Source organism: Gopherus evgoodei, chromosome 7, assembly GCF_007399415.2.
Source record: "Gopherus evgoodei ecotype Sinaloan lineage chromosome 7, rGopEvg1_v1.p, whole genome shotgun sequence".
Taxonomy (NCBI): domain Eukaryota; kingdom Metazoa; phylum Chordata; order Testudines; family Testudinidae; genus Gopherus; species Gopherus evgoodei.
The window spans coordinates 93,764,590-93,777,617 of record NC_044328.1 but is presented as its reverse complement, the minus strand read 5'-3'; the positions used below and the strand labels follow the sequence as shown (position 1 = coordinate 93,777,617).

At 41.6% G+C, this 13,028-nt stretch overlaps 2 protein-coding genes across 2 annotated transcripts in view; one reads left to right on the top strand and one right to left on the bottom strand.

Annotated features, from left to right (window-relative positions):
- Nucleotides 1–13,028, bottom strand: part of KIAA1257 (KIAA1257 ortholog) — a 258,103-nt gene that overhangs the window by 144,279 nt on the left and 100,796 nt on the right. Inside the window, exon 3 of the mRNA XM_030569774.1 lies at nt 11,519–11,580. The gene's annotated coding sequence lies outside the window, so the exon portion shown is untranslated. The remainder of the gene's footprint in view (nt 1–11,518; nt 11,581–13,028) is intronic.
- The window catches only part of EFCC1 (EF-hand and coiled-coil domain containing 1), a 91,506-nt gene that overhangs the window by 44,566 nt on the left and 33,912 nt on the right, over nt 1–13,028 (top strand). The gene's annotated exons all lie outside the window — the stretch shown is intronic.

Here is a 13,028-nt window from a genome sequence, read left to right as displayed (position 1 = left end):
GTTTGCGTCTTCCGAGTGTTGTTCTCTGTTTTTCATACAGATTTCCCACTTTTCCTGGGGAAATCTACTGAGGAAACGATGACAATAGGAAATATTTGTCTGAATACCTGCAAGACTGTCCAAAAGGCTCCCCTTTACTCGCTCATAGGTTTCTGTAGGATATAGGCTTTGCAGCTGATCCAAGAAATGTTCTGTGAGTAGAATTCCCATTGGGATCAATCAATGTTTGAGTGCCCATATACTAGCAGGATCTAGCCAATGGACAGTAGTGCCCCACTCCGCTTCATCTATAAAATTAAGCAGAGGTCAGACCCTACAACACTCTTATGGAAGAACTTTCCATGGGGATGGCTTTCCCCCTTCCACACCTCCCTGTTATGTTCTGCTAGAATTGGCTCTCCTCCCTGGAGAGCTGGACTGCACTGGACCCAGAGAAGCCCACATATAAGCAACATTTATGCAGAGAATAAGATACAATAGCATGGACTTAGAGCCATGTATGATTCAAGACATGACCTAAATATTATAATGACTATTTTTTTTATGTACCTTAGGCTATGTCTGCACTAGCAACTGAACAACAAAACTTTTGTCTTTCAACAGTGTTAAAAAAAACACACACACCCCGAAAGACTAAAGTTTTGCTGACGACAGGTGCTGGTGTGACCAGTGCTTTGTCAGCAAGATAGCTGACAAACTGCAGCTACACTGCTTGCCGTTTAGCAGCCCGGTTGTAACGACACAGCCGTGTTGCTAAAAGCTGTGTAATGTAGACATAGCCTTACTGTTGGTAAGTTTTTACGTGCCTTGATTTTACAGTGGTCAAAACAGAATTACACTTAGCGGTGTTACAACTTGAATTGCTTTCTTTCCAAGCTGCACCCCAGTTTGCTTTTGACATCCTCATTTCCAGACTGTGAAGTTAGAAATTCCAGTATAGAAAAAAAGAGAAAAAGGCAATTGAAGTATTGCAGCATATTTTCATCATCTGTTTCTGGTTTCTGACAGTCTGCTTGGCTCCATGGAACCTGGATGAAATTTGCTCCCCAAAGCAGCTGTATTTTAGCTGGATGCGTGGAGATTTCAAGAGGCTGGATATTACAGCATTAAGGGACAGAAGATGTTTTCCTCTCTTTTTTAATTCTATTATTGTGCTATTTTTGTGAAGTCCAGTGGGCTGCCTTGCTGCTAAATCAGGTTTTCTTCTGGTTCACTGAAATATAGTTGAAAGAATAAGGAAAAATAGAATGTGTTGGTAACTGGCTTGAAAAACCCTCCATCAGTCCAATTTTCCAGGAAAAACTGACCAGTTAATATATTATTTATACTGTAGTATTGCCCAAAGACCCTGATCAGAATTAGGATCTCACGGTACCATGTGCTGTACAAACACATGGGAAGGTAGGAAGCCACTGACCCTTCCCTGCAGAGTTTACAGTCTAAACGTGTAGAGGCTGACACAATCTTGGAATGTTATCACAGCCGTGCAGTGTCAGTGGCCACTTTCCACTGGATAAAGGAGAACACCGCTGGGCTTTACACATTATATCAGAGACTATGTTTTTGATTATTTATATTGCGGTAGTGCCTACTGGCCTCACGTAGATCAGAGCCTCACTGAGCTGGGTACTGTGCAGATCTGTAGTGAGTGACAGTCCCTATGACAGATCCTAAATCAAAAAAGCATGGCCTCATTCTGTAACTGTACATACATTCCCAAAGAAGAGATCAGATAGCTGATCGTAGCAATGTAGTAACATTTTAGGAGAAAAGAAAGCCATGTGACCCATCAAGAGCTAGACACTAATATAGCATTTGTACTCAGTAATATCCCCACACCTCAGGGATTTGGCTAACTATCTTACAGTTGCATCTTCTGTTGTTGTTTTTGGTGGCCTATTTCCTACACAAATCACCATTTTCATAAAGAAATATTTCTTCACCCTCCTTAGCATGTGCTTGTTGCTTAATTCCAGTTTGCATACCTTTTAAGACTGTAACCACTTGAATAAGACCATATTCTCTCATGAGTTTCTGTGGATGACGCCCATTGACTTCACTGGTCAATTGATGTATTAAAATATGTCCTATGTTTATGACATTCACCTTATCTGTTCTTTCAGAAAAATGTGTCAATCATAGTTTTTAATCTCTAATGATTATTTCAATTTAAATTGTTCTTCCTATCTATGGCCTCCGAGGCCCTTTATTGCCTTTGAATAAAGGTCAGAACTCTCTCAGCTAGCATCTTCAACATGTTTAGGTTACAGGGAAAGTTGATATCATGATTAAGGGTTAATTTGCATTGATTTCCCACAGAAGTTTAATGATGTTACACATGACCATCACATGAATCCCAGATGTTACTGGATGGTAGAGGAAGGTACTGTTCCTCGAATAGAACACTGCTATATTTCTAATCCATTTGTGGAACCACCTACCAGTGGGCACCATATAAATGTGTGCAATATATTAAGTTATGAAAACTGAAATCCATTGTCTAAAGAGAAGAGTTTGAGGAGAGCTGGCAAATGAATTTTCACAAACAGTCTGAATTTGGATCAGATCAGCTACTTGAAGGATGTAAACATGAATGGCCAGGTAGTTAAAGGTATTTAGGTGTTTAACTACCAGAGGGAGTTAGGTGCCTAATATCTTTAAAAATCTGGGCCCACGGCTCTGATCTAGCACAGCACATAAGCAGGCACGTAACTTTAGACACAATTAGTCCCATTGACATCATGAAGCAAAATTAACTCATATGTATTTGACTTCAATGGGTCACGTCCTTAAAGCTATACACCTGCTTAAGTGTTTTGCTGGATTGGGGCCTTAGCAGGCAAAGGAATTATTTAGGAATTATTATTAATTTATAAGACATAACAGTAATGAGTTGAAAGAGGGAAAATATTAGATGGATATAAGAAATAAATTCATACATAGGGTGCTTGTCTGCACAGTGCTTCAGTCTGCACCAGAAGGCTGTAAACTGTATTGAGCACTAGCATGTCATGCACTAACCGGCCCCTAGGAACCCTGCTGGCGTACACTAGTTCCCTAGTGAGCATTAACATAGTACTATTCAAAACAGGACTATATTAACTAGCACTAAGGAACTTTTAGTGTGCTCCAGCAGAGTGCACACAGACCAGAAAGTCCATGACATACCAGTGCACACTACAATTTACAGCCCTCTGGTGCAGACTAGAATACCACGCAGACAAGCCCTGAGGTTTGTTAGATTGAGAAATAGAACCATCAACAGAGATATTTAAAACTAGTCTAGACAAAGCACTACAAAGTATAATATGGGGCCACGACCCTATATTAGGGAGATGTATCAGGCAACGTAATGTTGTATGTGTTTTCACTCTGCAACATAACAATCGCAACATTATGTTTCTAGTTCAACTGCATGACCATTAAAAGATCAACTGGGAGAGGGATATAATTGCTGATAAAACACAGCTAGACTGGTGGGATCATAATTAACACAGAGGGAAGAATAAGCAGTATTTTTCAGATCTCCATTGTAATTCGTTGGCACATAACATATAAAGGTTAGCAGGAATTCAACTTGAGTATTGTAGTAAAGGCAAGTGCAATTGTTTGTGATTAACCTAGCATAGGAGCAGTAGAGTGGGGGCCAGGCTGCTGTCTGGAAAGTTTAAACTATTTCAAACAGTGGATTGCTTTAAATCAAAGCTATTTAAATCATGGATTTTAATTGGCAAGCAGGAAGCCTTGATTTAAATCATCTATTTTAATCATGTTGTGCATTTGTACTTTTTAGTTATTTTCCTGAAGAAATTGATTGTCATTGCCTGATACCCATTAAAATACAGTGATTTGCAACTAAATATAGTTTCTACACTAGCCTTTATATTATAGCCTAAATAAACCTTTACATTAGTCTCTTGCTAACCAGGAGGGTACACTATATCTATGTATTTAAGCAACTATATAGCCTCTTACATTTTTTCAGATTCTTATTTTTTTATGTTTTCATTATGTTAGATGCAGTTCTTATTTACTAGATTAATTTTTTACTTGTGATTTGTGCCAAACTATTTGGATGGAAATTCAAATGCAATTAAAAATGCAGAACAAATGTATTATTTTTTTAATTAAATCAAAATACTTTAAATGTGCTGGAAACATAAGAAAAAAGTTTATAAAAACATGTTTTGCATTTAAAACTAGCTGATTTATTAAACAAAGGAAGTGCCTATAATTACTAAACTGAACTGATTGTTTCTAGTCACCATGTATTTCAAGATTTTAGAACTAGTAGATCTCATCTTCCCTGTTTTGTTTTGTTTTTTATTATTATTATTCCAAAATTGGAAAAGAAAAGGTTCTCCTGCTTTTCCACTCCAAATTGGTTTCTTAACTTTGAAGGAACTAGTCATTGAACTGAATTAGCTGAATAAACTAAAATGAAGAAAATATTCTCTCTGCACCTGCAGAAGAAGCAACTGCTTTCAAAACCCGGTTTAGCACTTGAACAAACTCTGGTTCCAGGTGGCTAGCTAGTGACTTCCACAACTTCAGTGGTCTTACCTTCTTTCAAACTTGGCAGCAAACATGTTTTGCTTAATATTATTTTGTATATTAAAGTAATCTAAATTAAATATATTAGTAAGTTTAGGTCTTGGCATCAGTTGTCAATTTTAAATTTAATTTTAAATAGGCTTATTTTTTAAAAAAATAAGCCTGTATTTAATTTAAACCAAACAAAGCTGATTTAAATAAAAAGCATCTGATTTTTTAAATTGATTTTTATCCACCCTAATTTCACACAGGCCTCAGAACAGCAGATGCAGAGCTAAAATGCAAAGGAGGCTTGTCTAATTAGACAGGTTTAGTATTATAACAGTACTTTGCAGTTATGTAGAGCTTTCCATCCAAGGATCTAAAAACACTTTACATACATTAATGCATTAAGCTGCACAACATCATGGGTTAATTGTTATTCCTATTTCCTGATGGAGAATCTGAGGCACGGAGGATTTGGGACTTGCCTCTGATCATATAGCAAGTCTTTGGCAATGACAAGAATAATCCAGGCTTCCCATCTGGCCCTGTAATAACTACACACCTTGTTTGCACTTTGGGCACCCACACAGCATTAGCACCAAGTTGACCAGCCCGTGGAGGACTCAGCACAATACAAGGGCCATTTATCTGACAGGTTTTTGGTCTTATTTTCTGGAGGCTTTTTAAAATATGGAGCTATAAGAAATCAGTGAATGCAGCTCCTCTAAGGAATGTGAAGTCTGTATTCTTTTCCAAAGGCTTAGCTGCCATAATTGGTGAGCGTTACTTTTCAACAGGTGGTCTTGTGGTGTGTGAGGGAAGAATGCTGCTATCAAGAGCAGCCATCATCTTATTCCGCACTTTCACATTCACGGAGTCCTAACTCTGCGATACCTAGCACAGGGGATGAAGGGGGAGCATGCCAAGGAGCTGGCACTACCTTATGTTGTGCCTCTGTTGGCCATAGCTGCAGTTTTGCACACACAAAGCAGGGTTATAATTAAATAATGTTTAATCGATGTTTTTAAGGCTCCTAGAGTTGTACATAATATGGTCCCCACTTGATTGAAGAGTACACATTGACTCCCAGTTTAGCCAGAAACATTTATTTATATATTAGGTACAGGAGATATTAAAAGATTCATTAGACACTTATCCTCTACTGGCCAGCACCCTGCAAGATTAGTGCATTAGTGGTAACAGGAGAGTCGCTGGCAGTTAAAGAACACACATCTAATCTACATATAGGATATGTGCAGCTTTTTGTTTGCTTTACAAACAGAGGCAGGAGGAAATGATGTGGACTTCTAAAAAGCAAAAGCTCTGGTCCTTTTGTTTATTATCTTAATGATATGCTTAATATCAGACATCTTGGTTATAGTCGCAATCCCAGTGTATTAGGATGGCATGCTATTTTAGATATTAGTTTTAGGTTATGGCCTTCCTAGAAGGAACTAATTAGTAGTCACACTAATAATCTAAGCAACAAAATTAATTTGGATATGATGACTAGGTTGGATATTAGGAAACACTATTTCACTAGGAGGGTGGTGAAGCAATGGAGTGGGTTAGCTAGGGAGGTGGTGGAATCTCCATCCTTAGAGATGGAGGCCCTCTTGACAAAGCCCTGGATGGGATGATTTAGTTGGTGTTGGTCCTGCTTTGAGCTGGAGGTTGGACTAGAGGACCTCCTGAGGTCTCTTCCAATCCTAATCTTCCATGATTCTATGACTGCACCGTCCTGTGCAAATTTCATGGACCTGCTGGAACAAATGCAAGTTTTGGTCATTGCTGATTTCCCCCATCCCCAATCTTGACTGGGAATTTTCAAATCCACTAACTTACTAGTTTATTATTAGCAGCAATATTACAGTAGTGCCTTGACACCTCAGCTGTAATTGGAGACCTGTACTGATATAAAGTAAGGATAGGGCAACTTGTTCAGATAAAATCCTGAACCCTCACTGCAAATCTCAGCTGAAACTTTTTTGAAGTTTAAGGGAAAATGCTAAAATTAAGAGATTTTTATTTTTACTTCCTTGGCTCTTCCTGCTTCTGGGCTAGACTGAAAGTGAAAGCCTAAAAAATGGCTATAGATGTTGTTCTCATGGTATATCCAGCCTGACCAGAAGAAGAAAGTACTGCAGATCCCACCTGAGAACTTGTTCCTATGAGCTCTCCAGCCCATTCTGCAGATTAATATTTTCTGATCGTTTGGAGAAGTGTATGAACTTTTGGATGCTGATCTGAAATGAACCTTCCAACCACCTCCCATTGCTGGGACAGAGTCCTCAACAAATGTGTGCATGGCCAACCTGACCTGAGGGAAGATAGCCCAGTATCGTCAAGTTCTGCAGGAAAGGGAGACTTTGCTCAAACTCAGTTGATATAGTCATAAGAACGCAGACACTGATTTCAAAACAAGTCTCAGTGGTCAGTGAAGCCAATCTAGTAGTCTTCCATATTGACTGAAGCCTGTCTGCCCCTCAGAACAGTGTACTTAACTTGGGAGAATTTGATATCTGCAGCAAGGGTAGGTCTGCCTTGGAGCTGGAAGGTGCAATTTCCAGCTACCTCTGACCAGGCTAGTGCACTAAAAATAGAAGTGTACCCACAATGGTGTGACAGGATAGCTGCCCTGAGTATGATCCCCTCCAAGACCCTAAGTACGTACTCAGGCAGCGAGCCCATCCTATCACTTGCACTGCTGAAGCTACACTGCTATTTTTAGCACGCTAGCTCAATCAGAGCTAGCATGAAGTGTCTACCTGAGCTGGAAATTACACCTCCAGCCCCACTGTAGACATACCCTGGGAAAAACACAGTACAAAGAACATTCTGTATAATTTTAATGCAAAATATACTGTATTGTTCTTGAGGTGCAGACAAGTCACAGACTGCAGCTCCTACTCAACATGACAAGCTAGCATGCACAATGCTAGTGTCAGTAGAACCTGCCATAGAAACCCACAGGCTCTGGGGGGCAGGGGGCGGGAGTTCTGGGGCAGTTGTGAAACCATCAGTATAACATGTATTCTGTGGCATCACTGAGTGGACATAAGTGATCCACCATGGTTTTCCCAATGCACTGACTGAACAACAGAGAGGAAACTCAGTTTCCTAGATCTTAGGTGGGAATCAGGGCCGGCTCTGGCTTTTTTGCCACCCCAAGCAAAAACAAACAAACAAACAAACAAACTGTGGGGGGGGAGGGTGGAGCTGCAAAGCACACACACACACACACACACACACACACACACACACACACACACACACACACACACAGAAAACACCTTGGGGTGGCCAGAGCGGCAAAGCACACACACACGCACACACAGAAAATACCTGCAGGGTGGCCGGAGCAACAAAGCGCGCATGCACACACACACACCACCTGCGGGGCGGCCAGAGCGGCAAAGCGCGTGTGCACATACACGCACAGACACACACACACACACACAGAAAACACCTGCGGGGTGGCCAGAGCAGCAAAGCACGCGCGCGCGCGCACACACACACACACACACACACACACACACACACACACACACACAGAGAAAACACCTGCGGGGTGGCCAGAGCAGCAAAGCGCACGCGCGCACACACACACACAGAAAACACCTGCGAGGTGGCCAGAGTGGCAAAGCACACACACACACACACACACACGCAGAAAACACCCGTGGGGCGGCCGGAGCGGCAAAGCAGGAAGAAAAAAAAACAACATGCAGGGCAGCCGGAGCCAGGGTGCAGGGGGACTGCCTGTGCTGCAGACGTGCAGTGGAGTGCGTGCCCAGTCTAGCGGGGGGGAGGGGGCGGAGGAGGGCGCGGGGGGGGAGAGAGAGAGAGAAGGGGGGTGGCCAGGGCTTCAGGGGGGCACTCGCCACACGGCCCCTCCTGTCACACCGCCTGCCGGGAGGGCTCTGCGCTGCTTCGGTTGGCTGGGGGGGAAGGACGCAGGCTGCTCTGCCGAGTTTGCTGCAGGGCGCTACCCTCCTTTGCACCGCCGCCCCCTACAGGGCAGCCTGATCGGCAAACCAAAAAGAAAAATTTTAAAAAAGGGCAGCCAGAATGCCACCCCTTGGCATCTGCCCCCCCAAGCACGAGCTTACTTGGCTGGTTCCTGGAGCTGGCCCTGGTGGGAACAGCACACAAAGGGGAGCACTGTACCCTATGAGCTCCATTTCCATGACAAGAAAGAAACTTCAGTCCACCTTTATGGCTTGGACCTCTGGGAGAAGTTATGCAAGCTTTAGGGAGCTCATGCCAAGGGTTCTACAAGTGAGTGGTGTTCCTTAAGAATAGAGATATTTACAATTTCCCTTAAAACTGCACTGTGCAACTCCAACTCACAGACTTCCAGTATGACTATCTGAATTTCTAGCTAGCAGGGTGTGGCACTGGAATATTTTGTTCCACTCGAACAATATCTGGAAAGTATTTCTTCTGTAATGTCATAAAATAATTCATTAAAGGGACAGAAGTATATAAATGACCATTCAGCAATGATAGGCGTTCATCCAAGACAATGTAGTCACTGTTATCCATCAGATTTTTAAAAAGCAGTGTATTTCACTACATACATACTCAAAATTTCACCACAGTACAATACAAATTCTAACCACATCTAAGTACAGAGGTTACCAAAATTACCACCTCTGCTTAGTGTAGTAGCAGGTTGTATGACAGTTATTAAATATATCTTCCATTAAACAGCACAAGTCTTTAAACTAAATATTATAAATAAGTGATTTAATAATAATAACGGACAATCTTGTTGGCAATCTAAGCAGGCCAAGGGCTGAATAATTGCAAAGACTGAACTATCTTCATCTTTAAAAGTTTTTCCTTCAATTCAGTGTTGAGCCACAATGGAGCACAGGAAAGTTTACACTGTTGCTCTTGGTGCTATATCTGTGCTACAGATAAAGAATTTCAGTCAATAGGCTTGTCAGTCTGGCACCTTTCATCAGTGCTAAACGCTCACATGCTCTCACTCTCTCTCACACACAGAGGGTGTATATAATATAAATAGTTAATTGATTTAGTGAACAGTGTTATGCTGCTGCCCAAAAAAAAAAAGAAAGAAAAAAAGAAAAAAATGGTAAATATGCTGGGTTGCATTAAGAGAAGTCTCATATGCAAGACATGGGAGATAATTGTTCCATTCTATATAGCACTAGTGAGGCCTCAGCTAGAGTACTGTGTCCAGTTTCAGGCACTCGTGTTTTGAGAAGGATGCCAACAAATTAGAGAGAATCCAGAGGAGAGCAAACAAAAATAAGAGGTTTAGACCAATGAGAAAGGTTTAAAGAATTGGGCACATTTACTCTAGAGGAGAGAAGGCTTAGGCAGACATGATAACAGTCTTCAAATATGTAAAAGAAGATGGTGTCCCACCACGTGTAAGAGAAGAAGTAATCACCTTAGTTTGCAGCAAGGGAGAGTCAGATTAGATATGAAGGAAAGCTTTGGGTAGTTAAGCAGTGTAACAGGTTACCTAGGGAGGTTATGGAATCCCCAGCGTTGGAGGTTTTAAAGAACAAACACCTGTCTAGGTATACTTAATCCTGCCTCAGCGCAGGGTGGGGTTATGGGGCTGGACTAGATGACCTCTTCATGTCCCTTGCAGCTCTACATTTCTGTGATAAAACTACAATAAAAAAAAACAAGTTGCAAATTCCAGCCCCCAAAGGTTAGGAAATACCAGAATTAAGGATGCCTGTGCAACCTTAATTCGACCCCCTAGTGTGTATGCATTTTGATACAGTCTTTAATAACAGGAACACGCAATTTTTTCCTACATGACCCCTGCCTCATTCAGTGTGTAGGATGGATGGTGCTCATGGAAGGAGCAACTATATTAATTTCCTCCTGGGTTTTTCTATGGTGCTTATCACTATAGTATCTGATGGCTTCACAAACATTAATGAATTTATCTTTGTAACTCTTCTGTGAGGCAAAGGGGTATAATTATCCTCATTGTACAGAAGGTAAATTGAGACATAAAGATTAAAGTAAAAAAGGTGCCCACTAATTGCAGATCCCCAATCTAAGATGCCTAGGAACTGATTTTTCAAAGTAATAAGTATTATATAGCACTTCACATGTTCAAAGCACAGCTCCCATTGGCTTCTGTTGCAAGTGTGAGTGCACATCAGACACCAGGGTCTCAAACTGGGCACCCACAAAATGAAGAATACCGTTAGTGACCACTTGTGAAAAGTGTGATTTACGTGACTTGTCCAGCAACACAAAGAAACTCTAGCAGGCAGAGGCAGGGATAGAATCCAGTTCTCCAGGGTGTCATTCAACTGCCTAAAACATGAGATCATCCTCTCTCTCCCCTGCCTTCCTCACTACTCAGTATCCAACTTCTGCAACGAGGGAGGCAGGGGCATTACGGACAATGTATCTTTGGGAATGGAAACATTCAAATCAATCCATTTTTGCTCTTTAGCAGATGCTACTGTGAACAATAAATGACTCACATCTACACTGCAATTTCATTATGCTGTGCAAAGTGGTTTAGTATAAGACTCTCCCTTATTAGATGACTCCACATTAGCCAGTTGGTGGTTATAGCTATTAGAGCCCAATTAACAGAATACTCCCATCTGGTGGCTACATTTGCTCTGAGGGCATCTGCATGTTACAGCTGAGACTTGATCTGGGACCTTCATGAACCAAAGGCTGCCACTCTAACATTTGATCCAAAAAGGCCAGCGAGCAGGAACCAGGCTAACCTTGTCCCCGCAAAGTCAACCACTCACTCCTATATGTTTTGGGAAAGAATGTCATTCCAATTGGGCAGCCAACCCCCTCCCTAAGCTTGACAGCCCAAGCTCCCTGCCAAGCCACAACTTCAAAGAGCTGTCCGTTCAGTTATTTTTAGAGCACTCACATGAGCCCCGCTGACACAAGTCTGTCAAGCCAAGCTCGGAGGCTCGTTCCAAAATGCTGTGTAGATGTACCGTACCTCGTGTGACATGATCCAGTCGCTCCCCCCTCCGACTCTCTGTCCTTTCAATATGTAGAGAGCTACAAGAGCGCAAAGTATGATTATTCTCCTATTTTATGCTATCACACGTGGCAGCACAGCCTGTTACATTTGCTCATCTGAAGGCACATGCAGACAAGTAAAACGATTGAGCAAGAAAAGTTGCAGGCAGCAAGGTCATTTTCCCCAGAGTTTTCTGTAAAGTGGCCCCCATGCCTTATTGACTGCACTCTATTCAAACCCTGCTGTGAATGACAGTTTTCTGTTTTCTTCTGCTTATGTTAATCTGTGTTAATTAGCAAGAAAATTAGCATAAGCAGAAGATAACAAAGACAACCCAGAATTATGACCCTTACTTCAGAGACCATATTTCCCCTCGTGACAGTTTTATTCACAGATCATTAAAACTCCAAGACATCTAGTCTCCCTCATTATAGCTACTGCATCAAAGACTGCTAAAAACAAACACTGCCCTATTTTTAGGCATTTAAAACTTGGCCCTAAAAGACAGACTAAAACTTAGCATAAAAGGTTTTAATTTGTTTATTTGGGGTGGGATGCAACAGAGGTTTAAAGAAAACTTTTGGCCATCTTTGGACAGTGAAAGTGGAAGGAACTTGAGGCTGGGATTTGGAAGAGTGCAGAGCTGCAGGGACAGCATGCTCAGGGAGTGGAGGGCATCAGCTCATAACCCTCTGAACAATGTTTGGATCACTCTGGATGGGCTGTGGGAGGTACATTTGTGCTATTTCGGCTGGAAGGAAAGGCACTGCTTCTTGGGGCTTTTAAGAATGTGGGAGGGGGAAGGGAATCCTGACAGACCACACACCTATTTAGCTCCAATATGAAGCTATACCATAGTATTTGAACTGCTTGACATGTGTTGAGAAGCTGTAAATATATGGTGGTAATACATAATCTCTTAAAGGTATGGTTCCTTCCCTATTAGAGATGCCCAGAACTAAAACCACTCTGTGAAATCACTGAACTTTGAAGGTCTGGATAAAATGGTAGCAGGATGAGTCCTAATTTTAGCTTTACAAAACCAAAAATGCCTTCTGTTTTTCCCACCTCTGAAAGTATATAGTATTTTCACATCAACATATACTATTATGTACACACACAGATACACAAGAGAGACATGCATTCTTTTAGGCAATATGGTTAAGAATCTGCCTTGAAGCAGTTAGGAATCTATAATTACGATGCCAAACAATTCCCTAGAGCTAGCCTTGGATTAAACAAGAAAAAATTAAAAATTTGGTCAGTGGCAAAAATAGGTGCTTTGTCTTGTGGTTACAAGTTGCCGTAACAATGACAGGAGCACTAATTGAAAGCCAATTAGTCACGGACATTATTCTGAGGTCCAACACTTTACAAACTCTCTGCTCTTGGATTTTCCCTCTCTCAAGCTGCCCATTATCCTCAGTACAAAGGCCTTAAAATGAATGTGGACTGTTTGACTGTCACTATAGAAACCTTGCTGCAG